Here is an 18182-nt window from a genome sequence, read left to right on the forward strand (position 1 = left end):
ATCTATTGAGAGGATCCTATGGTTCTTGTTCCTTTTTTATTTATGTAGTATATCACACTGATTGATTTGTGCATGTTGAACCACCCTGAACAAATCCCACTTGGTTGTGGTGAATAATCCTTTAAATGTACAGTTGGATCCTATTAGCTAGCATCTTGGTGAGAATTTTTGTATCCATGTTCATCAGGCATATTGGTCTGTAATTCTCCTTTTTAGTGGGGCTTTGTCTAGAGATATATATCTGGAATACATATATCTGGAATATATATATTATGCACAGGATATATCTGTGAAGTGCAGTGTGTCATCCAAAGCCCTTGTTTCCTTGTTGATTTTCTGCCTAGATGATCTGTCCATTGCTGTGAGTGGGGTGTTAAAGTCCCCTAGTATTATTGCATTATTATCAATGAGTTTCTTTATTTTTTATTTATTTTTAAAAGATTTTATTTATTTATTTGACAGAGAGAGAGACAGCGAGAGAGGGAACACAAGCAGGGGGAGTGGGAGAGGGAGAAGCAGGCTTCCCTAGGAGTAGGGAGCCCGATGCGGGGCTCGATCCCAGCACCCTGGGATCATGACCTGAGCTGAAGGCAGACGCTTAACGACTGAGCCACCCAGGCGCCCTCAATGAGTTTCTTTAATTGTGTTATTAATTGGTTTATATATTTGACTGCTCCCAAGTTAGGGGCGTAAATATTTACAATTATTAGATCTTCTTGTTGGATAGACACTTTTGTATAGTGTCCTTCTTCATCTTTCATTAGTTTTTGGTTTAAAATCTGGTTTGTTTGATATAAGGATGGCTACTCCAGCTTTCTTTTGATGTGCATTGCCATGATAAATGGTTTTCTACCCCCTCACTTTCAATCTGGAGTTGTCTTTGGGTCTAAAATGAGTCTCTTTTAAGAAACATATGGATGGGTCTTGTTTTGTTATTCAATCTGATACCTTATGTCTTTTGATTGTAGCATTTAGTCCATTTACATTCGGAGTAATTAGTGAAAGATATGAATTTAGTGCCACTGTATTTCCTGTAAAGTCGCTGTTCCTGTAGATTGTCTCTGTTCCTCTCTGGTCTTTGTTACTTTTGGGCTCTCCCTCCACTCAAAGGATCCCCTTTAATATTTCTTGCATGGCTGGTTTAGTGTTCACAAATTCCTCTAGTTTTTGTTTTTCCTGGACACTCTTTATCTCTCCTTCTGTTCTGAGTGACAGCCTTGCTGGATAAAGTATTCTTGGCTGCATATTTTCCTCATTTAGCACCATGAATACATCATGCAGTCCTTTCTGGCTTCCCAGGTCTCTGTGGACAGGTCTGCTGCCAGTCTTATACGTCTAACCTTGTAGGTTAAGGACCTCTTGTCCTGAGGTTCTTCTAGGATTTTCTCTTTATCTTTGAAATTTGCAAGCTTCACTATTATATGTCTAGGTGTTGACCTATTTTTATTGATTTGGAGGGGGTTCTCTGTGTCTTCTGGATTAGAATGCCTATTTCTTTCTCCAGATTAAGGAAGTTCTCAGCTATAATTTGTTCAAATAAATCTTCTGCCCCTTTCTTCCACTCCTCATCTTCTGGGACTCTTATATTATGTTTCACTTTATGGAATCTCTGTGTTTTGTAAGTCTCCCTTCGTGATATAATTGTTTCTTTTCTCTCTTCTTTTCAGCTTCCTTATTTTCCAACATTTTGTTTTCTGTATCACTACTCACTCTTCTGTCTTGTTCATTCTCGTTTTTATTGCTTCCATTTGGGACTGCATCTCAGAGTAGCATTTTTAATACCTGGTTAGATTTTAGTTCTTTTATTTCTACATTAAGGGATTCTCAGTGTCTTCTATGCTTTTTTCAAGCCCAGCTAGTATCTTTATAATCGTTTTAAATTCTAGTTCAAACATCTTACTCATATCCATATTGATTAAATACCTGGCAGTGAGTACTGCCTCCTGTTCCTTCTTTTGGGGTGAATTTCTCCATCTCATCATTTTGTCCAAAAAAGAATAGAAGAATGAGAGAAAAAATAATAATAACAACGACAACAGAAAAAAAAAACAGAAAAAAACAAAAACAAAACAAAACAAGAAATAAACAAAAAACAAAACAAAACAAAAAACTAGATCCTTGGTGTGATTTGGTCAGCTTATTAAGAGAAACTAGATCCCAAAATAAGAAAGACAAACATATATATACAAAAATAAAATAAAATTCAATGGAAGGAAACAAAAATTTAAAAAATATATAAGTATATATAAAATTTAAAAAGAATAAAAAAAGAATGAAAAAATAAGAAAATAACAAAAAATAATACTGAAGGACTAGAGAATAAAAAAACCCATGATGCTATATACTGGTTTCCCCAAGAGCTGAAGCTTCGCAGCCCCTGTGATCAGTTGTCCCTGCCGGTCTTCTGGGGGCCGGGCGTGTTGCGCGGATTCTCGGGGGGACTTTGCCCTAGTGGAATTGCTCCTCCCTGGCAGAGGCCGGGCGCAGTGTAAGCAGCTCTGGACTCCACCAGGTGGCGCTGCTTTGCTCCCCGAAGGCTTCCAGCTCCGATGCGCGGGATCAATACGGCTGCACCCTGCTCTCTAGCCCGGAGCTGAAAATGCACCCCCCGCCCCTCCTTCAGTGAGCCCGCACCGAGAAGCAGTCAGTCACTGTGGTCTCCCTGCTTGCCCTCGGAACTCTGTTCACCCAGCCTGTGACCACGCGATTTTATGTCAGGCATGTGACCGAGTTTCAAAACTCCAAACTGGACGGACTCCCGCAGCGTGGCCCCCTGCAGTTCCTCCTGGGGGGCGGGGAAGGGGGGGTCTCCTGTGCTTCTCCCGCCTGCTGGGCCCCCTGCTCGGAGAGTGGTTTGCCGGCTGCGCAGCGGTTCCCGGGTTAGGGCAACACCGACACCGAGCAGAAAGCCGGCGCCTAGACCCGCTGATTGCAGCCGGCTCCCCGCTCCGCCGCCCGGGAGCTCCGCCGCACTCAGGCACCCCTGCTCTTCCTGCGAGCCCGGGATCCGGAGACCACACTGTCCCACCTGGATTCCGCCCCCACTCCGCCCCCGGAGCACCTTTAAGCCAGGGACGTCCCTCACTGGAGCCGACTTCTAGAAGTTCTGATGTTGCGCTCTGCTGCTTATAACACTCTGCGGTGGCCTCCTTAAGCAAGCTGTCTCCGCTCCGCCGTGGCCTCCGATATTTCACCCCGGATTCACGTCTCCACACCTCCTACCGCCCAGACTGGGGTCGCTTTTCTGCTTGTAGACTTGGAGGCTTTCTTTTGTCAGATCTCCCGTTGATTTACTGGGTGTTCAGAATTATTTGATAACCGTCTAGCTGATTCCAGGGACCAGCTGAACTTAGGGTCTCCTACTCCTCCGCCATCTTAACTCCTCCCTAAGTTCCTGAATTTTCTGACCCTTCTCTTCAGATCCCCTGAAGACACATGTCTCCTGCCATCCCATCACTGACCATGAGGTCACCCCGAGGTGCTGGGCCCTGGGCTTCTACTCTGGGAAGATCACCCTGACCTGGCACCACGATGGGGAGGACCTGACCCAGGACACAGAGCATGTGGAGACCAGGCCTGCAGGTGATGGGAGCTTCCAGAAGTGGGCTGCTGTGGTGGTGCCTCCTGGACAGGAGCAGAGATGCACGTGCCATGTGCAGCATGGGGGGCTGCCCGAGCCCCTCACACTGAGAAGGGGTAAGGAGGGAAACTTGGGCACGGAGCCTCCTGTCAGGGACATGAGGAGCTCCTGTGGAGAACTTCAGTAGGGTCGGGGCTGAGAGCTGGGGGGCAAGGCCCTCTCCTTATCTCTTCCCAGCGTCCCCTCCTCGGCCCCCATTCCTGTCATGGGCATCGTGGCTGGTCTGGTTGTCGTTGTGGTCACTGGCGCTCTGGTGGTTGGAGCTGTCATGTGGAGGAGGGAGAGCTCAGGTAGGGAAAGGGGGGTGCTCTGAGTTTTCTTGTCCTTCTGCAGTGTTTCAAGCCCAGGTGGAAGTCTGTCCTGGCTTGTTTGTGGGCAGAGCCGACCGCACTCATGTGCTCGTGCACCGTGCGGCTCATGGCTCCGTTCAACGTAGTAAAGCACAGGTGAGAGTGAAGGACAGATTAATCACCCCAATGAATGTGGTGACAGACCCGATTCCCAGCAGTCACAGGTCAGAGAGCAAGGTCCGTGCTGAGGACAGACTCCAGGAGGACGGTTGGTCTCGCCCTGCCATCTCTTTTCTTCCTGTCCCTGATCCTGCCTTAGGTCTGCAGTGACAGTTCTGGAAACTTCCCTGTGGTCCAGGCTATCCATATCATCTAGGATCTCGGGCCCTGCCTCCTCCATGGCATCCCATGGGATGTTTTCTTTCCCAGGTGGAAGAGGAAGGAGTTTAGCTGAGGCTGCACGTGAGTATGGAGGGGGTGATCCCTGAGACCCTGAGACAGTGTAGACGGGACCCCTCGGGGAGCTCACTCATGCCACAGCTCCTCCTTTGGTTTCATCTCCTGTGAGTCTGACCACAATCTGTCTGTCCTGCCCCAGGCAGTGACAGTCCCCAGGGCTCTCTCTGCTCCTAAAGGTGAGACCCTGGAGGGCCTGACGGGAGGAGGGGAGGGAGGAAGGGGCCATGACTGGGTAGCGGGGATTCTTTGAGGAGGATACTTTGAGCATGTGGTGGGCTGTTGAGAAAGTCCACATGTATATGACTGACCTGAATCTGTTCATGATTATTTTCTTTCACAGTGTGAGCCAGCTGCCTTGTGGGGGACAAGCGACACAAGATGTGTTCACTTTCCCACCTTGTGACATCAACACCCCTGATTTCTCTTTCTGCAAAGGGCATCTGAATGTGTCTGTGTTCCTATTAACGTAATGTGAGGAGGTGGGGAGACTGCCCCCCTCCGCACACGACTGCCCCCCTCTCCCCGCCCTGACCGACCTGTGTCCTCTTTCCTCATCTGCTTTCGTGTTCCAGCCGAGGGCGAGTGGGCCATCTCCTTCCCTGTCTTTACTTTATGTTACACTGAGCTACAGCTTCTTACTTCCTTGTTGAAAATAGGACTCTGGAGGTGAATTGGGTTTTTCCATTTCTTGTCATGAGGAGTGGATGAGTTAGTGAAAGGAGAGGCTTCCTAAAGTTTGAGAGAAGAAATAAATGGAAGCACTGAGAACCTTCCAGAATCTGCAAGTTTGGTGTGCTGGGTCTGCTCTAGGTGGGGACAGGAAAAGGCTGCGAGGAGCCTCGTGTGGAGGAGCCTCATGCCCACTTGGTGCTCAGTTCAACGGGGGTGTGACATGGTCACTGCTCAGGTGGGGAGTCTCTCTGCTCTCTTGTCCTTGTCCCTCCAGTAGGACCTGAGATGACAGAGCCTCGGACATCACCCAGACCTTGTCCTGCCTCCGGGACTGACGGTGGGCAGCAACGTTGCATGGCCGGGTCAGCCTCGGCTCAGGCCTGGGTTGGGCCCCCGGCCCATCTTTGGGTGTTTCTTTGTTGTTCCTTTGTTTCTGTAGAGGACTAGGCCTCTTTGCATGTTCCGTGGGAGTCTGATCTCATTGAGCTTCGGGTGTCTCCTGTCTGACAGCGGCAGGAGGTGGTTGGCCCGGCCGTGTCTCCACAAGGCCCAGGGCAGCCCCCGCGCCGGGAATCTGTAGTATCCAGAGGTTATTTTCACACTCAGTCAGGACTTGCCCTCCTTCTGGGGCTCGGTTGTTCTTTCCATCTTTTCCCCAGTCTTCTCAGACGAACAGACTCTGGATTAGCAGACGGGGGGCGTGCGGGAACCTGGCATTTTAAATTCGTTGCTGTTCTGTCCCCAGCTCTGCTTGCCCGCGCTCTGCCCTCCTGATGCCGTGCGGGCTCCAGTCCCCAGTCAAGGAGCTACGGACGAGCAGAGTCTCCTTCGATTTCTGTTCGGCTGGGAAGGAGCACCTGGGAGTCGAGGATGGCGGTTTGTTGGCAACGGGAATGGCCTTGGTGTGCAGGGGAGGCGCTGTGAGAGCAGGGAGGGAGGGAGGGGGGCGGCGCGGTGAGGGAGTCCGGGGCGCTGCGGAGGGAGGAGGGGCAGCGGGAGGGCTGTCCGGGCTGCAGCGGCCGCAGAGTAAGGGTAGTGCCTGTGGACTGGGGAGGTGCTCCACCCTCGTCACTCCGTGACTGGCGTAGGTCGTGCGCCACAGACGGGACACGCGCGTCTCGCGTCTGGGAAAGACCGTGAAGTTTCTGCTGGTCTTCCCAGCACACTTTGAGCCGCGGGAACGAAGATGAGGATTCCCCCGTGGCTGTGCCTCAGCCTTGCTCGTGGGGCTTGTTAAATAGGGGATTCCTTGACCTTGTGCCTAATCCTCGGAGCCTGTGGGTCTGGGGCCTGGTGCTCAGCCGGATGGGGAGCCGCTGAGGTCGGGGGGAGAGCAGGCCAGGGTGCGCGGGGCATTAAAATCGTATTTACGTCTGTCCCCCCCCCCGTAAAGAGGAGGGAGGACGTTTGCTGTCGTGTGCGGTGTGATGTGGGAGATGCACCCCTTGCTTCATCGCGGGTGTCGTCGGGGGAGCGTCAGGGAGCGGGTCGCATTGGGACGGCGCGCATCTGCGGACGCTTGCTCCCCGCAGCTCTTCCTCTGAGCAAACGCTGCGGTCCGGCGCCGCCCGACCTGAGACGACAGGGAGTGCGCACACACACGCGTCGGCCGGGCGTCTTCTGCGTATGTGACGTGCGGCCTGGGGACCAGCAGGGACGGGCTTAGCTGCGCGGCCGGGGCCCGAGCCGCAGTGGCGCGTCAGGCTGCGTGTGCCACCGCAAGCCCGGCCTCTGCCGCGGGCACAGATGTCCCCGCGCGCATGGCGGACTCCGCTGAGGCGGGACACTGGCCGCCGCGGCTGCCCCTGGGCCTGGGGTCGCACTGCCACTCACGTCACCTGTCACACGCCTCGTGCGCAGTGGCAGCCTCTGTCTGTCAGCGGGTCGTGCGTCGGGTCCAGCGTGTGCCCCCGTCTGGCAGAGCCTCGGGCCGGGTCCCACTGGAAGGCTGTGGGGAGAACAGGTCCTCCTCTTCTGCGGAGGGAGGAGGGAGGCGGGCTCCTCTGAAAGCCCTGACCCGGCAGTTGTCCTCCTGTGGGAAGGCCGCTGGGGGGCTGGGGGCGCGGGATGGAGAAAGCGACTCATCGCTGGTCCTGGAGCACAGATCTGAGGCTGCAGCTCCATCAGGTGCTTTGTAGGCGCTCAGGCTTGGCCGAAGGACCACGTGGCTAATAAATGACAGTTCTCCTGTGGTTCCCCGGATGGCACGTGGTGAGACCCAGCTGTTGTCCACTGCAGTTTGGCCAGGTGGGCTGGTGGCCTGTATGTGCCCTGCCTTTGCTCTGGCAAGGACGACATCGCCCGGGCCTGTAAGACGTGAGTGGGTCTGTGTGCGCCGACGTGTCCGTGAATGTTTCTCTTTCGCTGTGCAGGGCGCTATTCTGGGGAGAGAGTCTCTAGTATCTGTCAGCTTTTACGTGACCGCTGCCAAGCACGAAAAACCAACCAGTGAAGGAGCCCAGAGCACCGGCCTGGCTTTCTAGGGTAGCTGGAGTGTCCCGCAAAGTCGGGACTGTTCACGCCAACTGGGCACATGGAAGGTCGGGTTCTTCAGCAGTTCATGGCTCGGGCAGCCCCCAGCTAGCACACAGCAAGGAGCCTCTTCCAGTAGCAGAGAGGAAAGGATTGTCAAGGCAGAGGGGAGGGGAAAACAGGAAACTATGAGTAAACGAGGCCTTGTTGTGAGCGAGGGGGCCCTGCTAAGGGGAAAGGAGGCGGTCTCCCGGCGGCGTCCGTTCAGCGCTGAGCAGGACGTTCCGGTGGCCGATTGCAGGTCGCATTTCTGGGAGAAGCTGCAGCTGCAGTAGGTTAAGTGTGACGTTCTCCGTGGTGCGTAGCATCAGTGACTCCATTCTGGGCCTGCTGTCTCCTTTTGTAACGGGACCGTGAACAGCTGGTCGCAGATGGACGGACATGATAGCCATGCTTCCGCTCTGCTTATCCTTTGCTCCTGGACGAGATGAGGTACAGTGTTAACTTGCTTGCTTTCACTCTGAGTTTCTCTTTGTGGAGCGGAGAGGCTTTCTTCCCCCACCTGACCAGCTCTCTGATTCCCTGTCACCACCTGGGTGTCCTCCGATTCATTCATTTCACGTCTGACGCGGTCCACCTGGAGTGAGCATGCGACGCACAGGTGGAAGGACTCATCCGGCAAGGTTGCCCTCAGCTCACGGGCAAGTCTCCACTCTCAGGTTCCCATGTCCCCTGCGCTGTTGTTCAAGTTGGCTACAAAGTTGGGGGTACCCTGGATGTTCAGTCATTTGCTAGCACGACTCCTAGATCTTAGGAGAATTCCATGCTTACCGTTACGATTTATTATAAGGATCCACATGAGCAGCCGGATGAAGAGGCGCAGGAGTGTGGGAGCGTGCAGGTCCCCATGCAGGAGGCTCTGTCACTGTGGACTTGGAATGTGCCACCCTCAGAGCACGTGGACGTGTTCGCCATTTCAGAAGCTCCGTGAACCCCATTGTTGAGAAGACGTCATAGAAGCTTCATGACGTAGGCATGCTTGATTCAGTCACTGGCTGTGGGGGATGGAGGTCAGTCTCCCCGGAGGTCGGGGAGCGAGGCTGATGGCTCCAACTCTCTAACCGTGGCTTGGTCCTCCTGGTCACCAGCCCCAACCTGAAGCTATCTAGGACCCTCAGCCAAGTCATCTCATTAGCATACTAGAGACGCTCTTATCTCTCAGGAGATCCCAAGGGCTTGGGAGGCTCAGGGCCAGGAACCGGGCACAGAGACCAAATATTTGTATTATCCCACAGGCCACGCCTTGGTCTTTGAGCACAGGTCCCGTGTAGCAGTAGGACCGGAACTGCAGAGATGCTGACACGGTACCCGCGTCCCACTGACAGTTTGCCCACCATCCTGCTGGAGGACAGGGTCTCCCAGGGTCGCTCCGGTCTGCTGGGTCCGTTCAGTGTTGCCAGGTTCCAGAAGCAGGAATGTGCTCACAGCATACGGCTTTCTCTCTCAGGCATCTGGGATAATTGAGCTAAGAGACAGTGTCATCTCCTGCTCACACTTCTTCGGAGGGGTTAACGTAATATGGGATTTCCCTTGTTACGTAGTGAATTTATCCATTCCTTTACCCTCAGCTACTATTTCTACTTCTCTGCATTTATACCCAACTCTCTGCCTTTGTGTGGCTGCTGTGCTGGTCTACACTGTGGGCAGCGACACTAGCCTGGCAAGCCCCGCCCCCCGCTGCTCAGTCCACTCTCGGTCGTAGAGGGGAGGGTCACACCCGGACAGAACTGGCAGGTAAGGGGCCACCAGGTGAGGTAGCTGTGCTCGCCGTCAGCCCCAACTTTGCCGGATGGGGTGAAGGCACAGCCCTCCCCTCAGGCCCTTCGGATTTCCCACGTCAGGGTTTAACGAAGTAGTTACAGTGTCTTGCTTCGGAGCGCGTCCCGTTTCTGGCACGCGCACTTGCATCCCTGCCCTGAGACTCGGCACCGGGCAGGATGAGCGAGTGCGGAGGTGAAGCACAGTCGTACCGAGGTCCTCTCCCTTGGGAAGGACTGTAGAGTCACACTGAAACCGTCCCCTACCCTCCTCCTCCGATCCCCCAGGAAAAAGTGTGTAGTGGGGACCGTCCTGTAGCCCCGCTCATGCTGGGTGGGAGCACACACTTGGGAAGGTGTGGAAACCAGCACTTCATGCCTGCATGGCCCCAACACCCTGTTTTCACAATGTGTCCGTTGCCTGTTCCCATTCTCCATGAAGCTGTTACTCTGTCAGCATGTCTCTCTGCCCTTTGTGGGACATTATGGTTTGTCACTGTTTTTTTGGTGTGAGGAAATGTCACCGAGCATTCCAAACTGGTGCAGTATCTTTTTTTTCTCACATGTGCACCAATAGGCATGTATAAGAATGTTCTCAGCAGCACTATGTATGATTGCCCCAAATGGGAAATGACATAAATGCATATGACAGGAAAATCGATACATATATTGTAGCATGTCCATACAACGGAATACCACGCAGCCCCGAAAAAGACTGGCCTGTGGCTACGCTCTACAGCGTGGGTGAATCTCACGGACAGGGCACCGAGTGAAAGAAGCCACACACACAAGAGTATGACTCTTTGTATGTGCAGTTGAAGATCAGGACTAATTTATAATGTCAGAAGTCAGAGAGTGGTTACCTTTTGTGGTGACATATTGACTGGGAATCTGTGCGAGGCTCAGCGTGCTCGGCATCTTGCTCTGGGGGGTGGCACGTGGAGGTGTGCACGTGTAAAATTTCCCTGAGCTGTCCACACAGGACCAGTCCTCTCTGTGCTTTTTATTTTTTTTAATTTTTAAGTGATGTCTAGCTGTGTTGTGTTTTCTTTTTTTTGGTTTTTTTTTTTTTAATAGCACTCTGACCAGTTGCATCTACCACTGGGTGAGCAAAGCCCAATCCAGAATACGAGTTCCTGTCAAGGCCCATTTGTAGCCCCTCGGGGTTAGCGGTACTGCTCTGACTTGCCGGCTACGGTCAAGGCTTTCCTACAGTTTGGTTGGCAGCCAGAACAGTTCTTTTTGGTATTTTGGGCCACAGAGGATGCAAGTGGACTATAGAGTTTCAGCCCTTCTCTGCATTGCCACAGCCCCCACTGTCCCCTTATTTCACTGACCTACGTGGCTACCTCAAGAGAGGACGACACCAGGATACCCACTCATCCATTTCAATCAACTTCCAAACTCAGAAGGTGGTTCTTGTGATGAGCATCAGCATGTCCTCCTTTAATGCACCCCTCAAATTCCGGTAGTGATCGAGGGTCCGGCCCCCATGTGGTTATCCCTTTAATAGACCTTGTTTCCATTGCCCGGCTGCCCAACCATGCGGCCTGGCTGTTGGCCACTGCCCATGAGGTGGTAAATTCAAAACACAGGAGCTTTTCTCATTATTCAGTTTTTTCCCTACTATGTATCGACATAAACATTAAAACTACCCTACGACTGAAAGACAAAATAATCCTGAGCCTGATATAGCCTTGTAGTCTTGGATAATGTTGGAAAAACACTCTAATGGAGAGGACAGTGCCCAGAAGAATTCCATTAAAAAGTGGTAACAATTCAAAAATACTTTCACACACTGCTTAAAAAACAGTATGAGAAAATTAATAATAGCACATCGTATATAATCTTCTGTAACCTTGATTTTTAAAACACACAGAAGTGAAAAGCTTGGTGAGCTGACCTGCATGCAGCGGTATAACAGTTCTCCTGTACTAAAAGCTGGACTTTTAAAAAACTAGTATTGTAATGCTTAATATAATGATTTTAATCAGCAGTGGCTTCACTTTCAACTGGACCCCTAATAAGTTTTCAAATTCTCCTTTTTCCTGCAGAACCTTTTGGTTTTGCAAAACTTTGCTTATGTGCATGCTGCTTTGCGTGTACTTCTTCATAAAGGAAGTCTGCTGTCAACTCATCCCCATTGTCTCTCTCGATCTTTCCTTCTTTTTTTTTTTAGTATTTTATTTATTTGAGAGAGAGAGAGAGAGCACACAAGCGGAGGGGAGGGGCAGGGAGAGAGGGAGAAGCAGGCTCCCTGCCAAGCAGGTAGCCGGAAGTGGGGCTCGATCCCAAGACCCTGAGATCATGACCGGAGCTGAAGGCAGACGCTTAACCAATTGAGCCACCCAGACACCCTTATCTTGATCTTTCTAATGACATCCATTTGTAGTTATCTTTCTACAGTTTCTAACAGAGGGCTCTTGCAGCTAGAATATAGCATCCATTATCCAGGCATTGAATAAATAAAAACTATGGACTCCAAATAGTCTCTTTCATGGGAATGTTCATACAGGAAGAAATGGTAACATGCTGAATCCTTGGGAATTCTCTTTGGCAAATCTTTTAGTTCTGTATTTGTTGTGTTGGCCAAAATAATAATTTCGTTTTTATGTCTGTTTCCAACTGCACATAGTTGAGCTGTTACTAATTTTTCCAAAGCCTGAAAAGCTTCTCGAGAAAGAGGAAATGCTACTCCTTGTAGTGTTGATCTTTGTACCCACAGCCATGTCAGTTTATACCTCATTAATTTTAATCTGCCGTAATTCTTCCTCAGCTGCAGTCAATGGGGCAGGAGAAGATTGTGCCCGCACGTGTTTTTTATATCCATGTAATGATGCATCTTCCTTTACTGTTCCAAACACTTCGTCTTTAATGTGGCCACCTCCAAACTCCTTTTTCAGAGTTGCTCTCGTTGCCGCACACAACATTTTTTGACGATCACGAGAATGTTCTGGAGACCAGACAATGAGTATCCATTCATATCCCTGGCATTCTGAGAGTCTAACCTGAATACTATATAGCACGGTTGTCTGTCCCCCAGGAGGGGTAAAACAAACGAGTCATAGTCCTTCCCCCGGGAATCTGAGGGCTGACTACATGATCCGATCACGAGTTTCTCATTTTCAATAGATATTTTTAGAAGTCGGTATTTTCCATTTCTCGCTCTGGCAAAGGTACCTCTAACATCGTCACTTGCTTCGAGGCGGGTGTGATGGGACGTGGCGGCGGCCGCGGGCTCCGGGCTCCGGCACTAAGTCTGTGCAGAGACATTTTGGCACGAGTGGCCTGAGTGTCATCCGGGTGCCAGGAGCAGCAGAGACAGCAGTTCCGACCAAGGGTCAGGTGTCCTGCATCAGAGGGGTCAGTGACATCTGCACCCTCAGCTGAAAACTTCCCCAGTTTGTTGTTCAGGGAGACACTGCTTTGGGAAATGCCCGCGGTGTTCTCCTTTACTTGTCAGTAAAACCCTTCCTTTTCCTCTTCTTCGGCTTGATTGAGTCTTTTGCCTTGAACCCACCAAGAGGCGAGCCTGACAGCCTCACTTGGCGTTTCCTTTTTTTTTTTTTTTCCTCTTAATATTTTATTTATTTGAGAGAGAGAGCACAAGCAGGGGGAGCGGCAGGCAGAGGGAGAGCGAGAAGCAGACTCCCCGCGGAGCAGGGAGCTGGATGCAGGCTCCATCCCAGGACCTAGGATCATGATCCTGGGATCATGACCTGAGCCTAAGGCAGACGCTTAATGATTGAGCCACCCAGGGGTCCCCTCCAGCACAATGTGTAATAGAAGTGGTGAGAGTGGACATCCTTTTCGTGGTGCTGATCTCAGGAGGAAAACAACCCGTCTTTCACCATTAGGTAAGATATTAGCTTAAGGGTTTTCAGAAGTGCCTTTATTCAGATTGAGGAAATTCCCTCTGTTAGTAGTTAGTTGAGTTTTTATCATGAGAGGGTGTCCGATTTTGTCAAATGCTTCTTGTTCATCTGTTGAGATAAGGATGTGGCTTTTGTTTTCTAATATAGTAATATGGTGTTTTACATTGATTGATATGGATGTTTAACCTATCTTGCATTCCTGGAATAAATTTCATTAGACTTGTATTTAACTCTTTATATGTTGCTAGATTTGATTTGCTACATTTTGTTGAAATCTGTGTGTATGTGTGTGTGTGTATCTACATTCATAAGAGATACCGGTCTGTAGTTTTCTTGTCTTATGATATCTTTGTCTGGTTTTGGTATCTGAATAGTCCTAGCCTGGTAGAGTGAGTTGGGTTCCCTCCTCTCCTTTTTGGAAGAGTTTGTAAAGAATTGTTATTAATTCTTTCAGCATTTGGTATAATTCACAAGTGAAGCCATTTGGAACTGGGCTTTTATGTGGAATAGTTTTTGACAAGTGACTCTATCTTCTACCTTATTATAGTCATATTCAGATGGTATATGGTATAGGTATATTCAGATTCTTGAGTCAGCTTTAGTTGTTTGTGTCTTTCGGCATTTTTGTCTATTTTATGCAAGTAAGTTAATTTTTTGGCATGTAATTGTTCATCGTAATCTCATAATTCTCTTTATTTCTGTGTGGTCAGTCCTAATATCCCCTCTTTCATTGCTGATCCCAGTAATTTGGGTCATTTCTCTGTCTTTTTCTTTTTTTTCTTAATGAGTCTAGTTAAAGATTTGTCAGTTTAGTTGATTATCAAAGGATCACATTTGATTTAGATAGTTCCCTACATTGTTATTTTATTCTCTTTTCTCTATTTTATTAATTTCTACTCTACTCTTTATTTTTGCCTTCCTTTTGTTTGCTTTTGGTTTAGTTTGCTCCTCTTTCTTCTTTGACTTATCGTGGAAGTGTACGTAATTGATTGGAGATGTTTCTTTTTCATATAATTTATAGCTATATATTTCCCTCTCAGCACTGCTTTAGTAGGACCCTCTAGGTTTTGGTAGGCTCTGTCTTCATTTCTATTAATCTCAAAGTATTTTCTGATTTCCATTTTGATATCTTTGACCCTTTGATTATGTAGAAGTGTGTTGTTTAATTCTGCATTATTGTGAGTTTCCCAAATTTATTCCAGTTATTGATTTCTGGTGTCATGCCACTGTGATAAGAGAACATATTTGTATTATTTTTACCCCTTTAAATTCACTGAGTTGTTTGTTTGTTTTTTTTTTTTATGGCCTAGGATATGGCTTATCCTCAAGAAAGCTCCATGTGCATTTGAAATGAATGTATATTCTGTTCATGGTTGGAATGTTCTATAAATGTCAGACTTACACTGTTGTTTTATAGTATGGTTCAAGTCTTCTTTATCCTTATTGATCTCTGCATAGTTGTTCTGTCCATTATTGAAAGTGATATATTGATTCTCTCTCAGTTTCTGTCAGTTTTGCTTACGTGTATTTGGGTGTTGAATTATTAGGTGAATATATATTTAGAATTGTTTCATTCTTCTGATGACTTGACCATTTTATCAGTATAAAGTCATCCTGTTTATCTTACTAGCATTTTTAAAGTCCCTTTTGGCTAATGAGTGTATCCACTCCAGCTTTCTTATGGTTATTTGCCTGAGATACCTTTTTCCATCCCTTTGATTTTAATCTATTTGTAACTGAGATCAAGTGCGTCTACTGTAGACAGCATAGGTGGATCTTGTTTTGTGTTCAGTCTAACACTCTGCACTTTGACTTATTTAAGCAACTTACTTGTAATGTTAATATTGACACTGTTGGATTTATGAGGCCATTTTACTTTTTGCTTTTTGTTTTCCATGCCTCACTCATTTCTCTCTCTCTCTTTTTTAAGATTTTATTTGTTTAAGAGAGAGGGAGAGAGAGAGAGAGCGCAGAAGTGGGGGAGCAGCAGAGGGATGGGGGAAAGAGAAGCAGGCTTCCCGCTGAACAGGGACCCAGATGCAGGGCTTGATCCCAGGACTCTGGGATCATGACCTGAGCAGAAGGCAGGCACTTAACCAGCTGAGCCACCCAGGTGCCCCTCAATTCATTCCTCTTTTATCGAAAACTTCTTATTCAGTGAATAAACTGTAATATTTTCATTATTTAATCATTAATCACTCTATTTTGTAGTTATTTTCTTTTTTAAAAAAAGATTTTATTTATTTATTTGACAGAGAGAGAGATAGAGAGCACAAGTAGGCAGAGAGGCAGGCAGAGGGAGAGGGAGAAGCAGACTCTCCACCGAGCAGGGAGCCCGACGCGGGGCTCGATCCCAGGACCCTGGGATCATGACCTGAGCCGAAAGCAGCCGCTTAACCAACTGAGCCACCCAGGCGCCCCTATTTTGTAGTTATTTTCTTAAGAGGTGCTTTTGCTTTTGCATTTTTTCTATATTTTAAATTTTGTGATTTTCTTTCCTTTATATCATATCCATAATATATATTCAAATAACATAAGTTTATATATTTATATCATATCCTGGTCATGTTATATTTTATGTCTTATGATTCCAATATTGAAGTTTCATGAGCCTTTTACTACTCACTCTCCCTAAAGTTACTTAATCACAGTCTTTCTTCCATGTGAACTTTACATTTCTTGCTCTGGGTTGTTTTTTCTCTGTGCAATTTTCTGTGTAAATTTTTTGACACACAGGTTAAATAGACGTTTCCCTAGAGAAATTTCTTTCTTACAATTTTTGGGTCATCACCAATCCAGGACAGTTATAAACTAAACTACTTGGCATGAAGTTATTTTGGCCCAATAGCCAATGGTAAAGAAAATTTGGACTACAAATCACAGACGGCTTAGTCCGTGTCTGCAAATTCTTTGAAATAGTTGTTTGCTCACTTTTTCCTGACTCAAAGGCAAATTTCCTTAGAATGTTCCTGTACTTGAAGATAGAACAGATTTGATTTGTGTCACCTCGTTCTGAGGATATGAATCTTAGGTTCCCTGATTTTTAGGGAGGGGATGTTTCTCCTGCTCCTCACATGAAGAAACTCTTGGCATGATTTCCTCTTTATGACTCATGAGCCTGAGAAGCCAAGCTAAGATTTTCAAGATTTGAAAAATGCCCTAAGACTCAGAACTGTTCTCTCTGGCTTATGGCCCATATTTATTTTGGGCTAATTGATTATTCTCTTGATTGTTCTACCACACTTTGGATGATTTTATGTTTTTTTTCTATCATTTTTAGTTGTTTTAGGAGAAGAGGCAGACTTGTTTTTTAAAAAAAATTTTTATTTAAATTCAATTATCCAACATATAGTACATCATTAGTTTCATATGTAGACTTCAGTAATTCATCAGTTGCATGTAACACCCAGTGCTCATCACCTCACGTGGACAGGAGGCAGCCTTAAACCTTAGTCTACTGTGTTACTGGAAATGGAATCCTCATTAACTGTTTTTCATTTCTGCTATTTATTAGGCACCAGAGTAGGTGCTAGAGTGTAAGTCACCTAAACCAATGATGATTTGTGTCTTCTGTGAGCCAGCACTGGTCTGTGAACTGTTAATCAGCCCTTAAAAAGATACATAGAGAAATTGAAAGTGAGTGTAAGCAAGAAAGCTCTACCTTCTCCTGTCTGAGACTGGTCATTGCCAAGCAAACCTGAGCATGTCTATCATGTCATTGGATCTGCTAAAACACTGTGATAATTAGCTGTTTGTGGACCAGAGATGAAGTAGAATAGTGTCTACACTGGAACGGGTTTTCATACTTTTGTGGAGGCCACATAAAACCAAATAAAATTACGCACACTCTCCCTAGAAATATGTGCATGTAAGAAGAAACATAAATGTCAGTGTATATGTGCAGATCATCTGAAGTGATACAGATCTGGGTTTTTAATCCCAGGAAGAGACCAAGGCCAGGAGAAGACATGTTGAGCAATCACTTCATCACCCAACAATGCTAGTCCACTTACGTGTGAGTAGGAACTGGAGTAGATCAACGCTGGGCCCACAACAACCATCAGGGGACTAAGTTGAAAGAGGCCATTTATCATCAGGGAAATCCAAATCAAAACCTCAATGAGATACCACCTCACCCCAGTCAGAATGGCTAAAATTAACAAGTCAGGAAATGACAGATGTTGGCGGGGATGCGGAGAAAGGGGAACCCTCCTACACTGTTGGTGGGAATGCAAGCTGGTGCAGCCACTCTGGAAAACAGTATGGAGGTTCCTCAAAAAGTTGAAAATAGGGCGCCTGGGTGGCTCAGTTGGTTAAGCGACTGCCTTCGGCTCAGGTCATGATCCTGGAGTCCCTGGATCGAGTCCCGCATCGGGCTCACTGCTTGGCAGGGAGTCTGCTTCGTCCTCTGACCCTATCCCCTCTCATGTGTTCTCTCTCTCTCTCATTCTCTCTCTCAAATAAATAAATAAAATCTTTAAAAAAAAAAAAAAAAAAAAAAAAAAAAGTTGAAAATAGAGCTACCATATGATCCAGCAATTGCACTACTGGGTATTTACCCCAAAGATACAAAAGTAGGGACCCGAAAGGCTACATGCACCCCGATGTTTATAGCAGCAATGTCCACAATAGCCAAACTGTGGAAAGAGCCAAGATGTCCATCAACAGATGAATGGATAAAGAAGATGTGGTATATATATACAATGGAATATTATGCAGCCATCAAAAGGAATAAGATCTTGCCATTTGCAACAACGTGGATGGAACTGGAGGGTATTATGCTGAGCGAAATAAGTCAAACAGAGAAAGACATGTATCATATGACCTCACTGATATGAGGAATTCTTAATCTCAGGAAACAAACTGAGGGTTGCTGGAGTGGGGGGTGGGGTGGGAGGGATGGGGTGACTGGGTGTTGGACACTGGGGAGGGTATGTGTTCTGGTAAGCGCTGTGAA

The 18182-nt window shown here is 47.7% G+C and overlaps 1 pseudogene; it reads right to left on the reverse strand.

The window, feature by feature from the left end:
- Window positions 1-3803: 3803 nt before the first annotated feature.
- On the reverse strand, window positions 3804-17286 carry LOC118553418 (twinfilin-1 pseudogene; annotated as a pseudogene).
- Window positions 17287-18182: the final 896 nt, after the last annotated feature.

The sequence above is a fragment of the Halichoerus grypus genome, chromosome 9 (assembly GCF_964656455.1).
Source record: "Halichoerus grypus chromosome 9, mHalGry1.hap1.1, whole genome shotgun sequence".
In the NCBI taxonomy this organism is placed as follows: Eukaryota; Metazoa; Chordata; class Mammalia; order Carnivora; family Phocidae; genus Halichoerus; species Halichoerus grypus.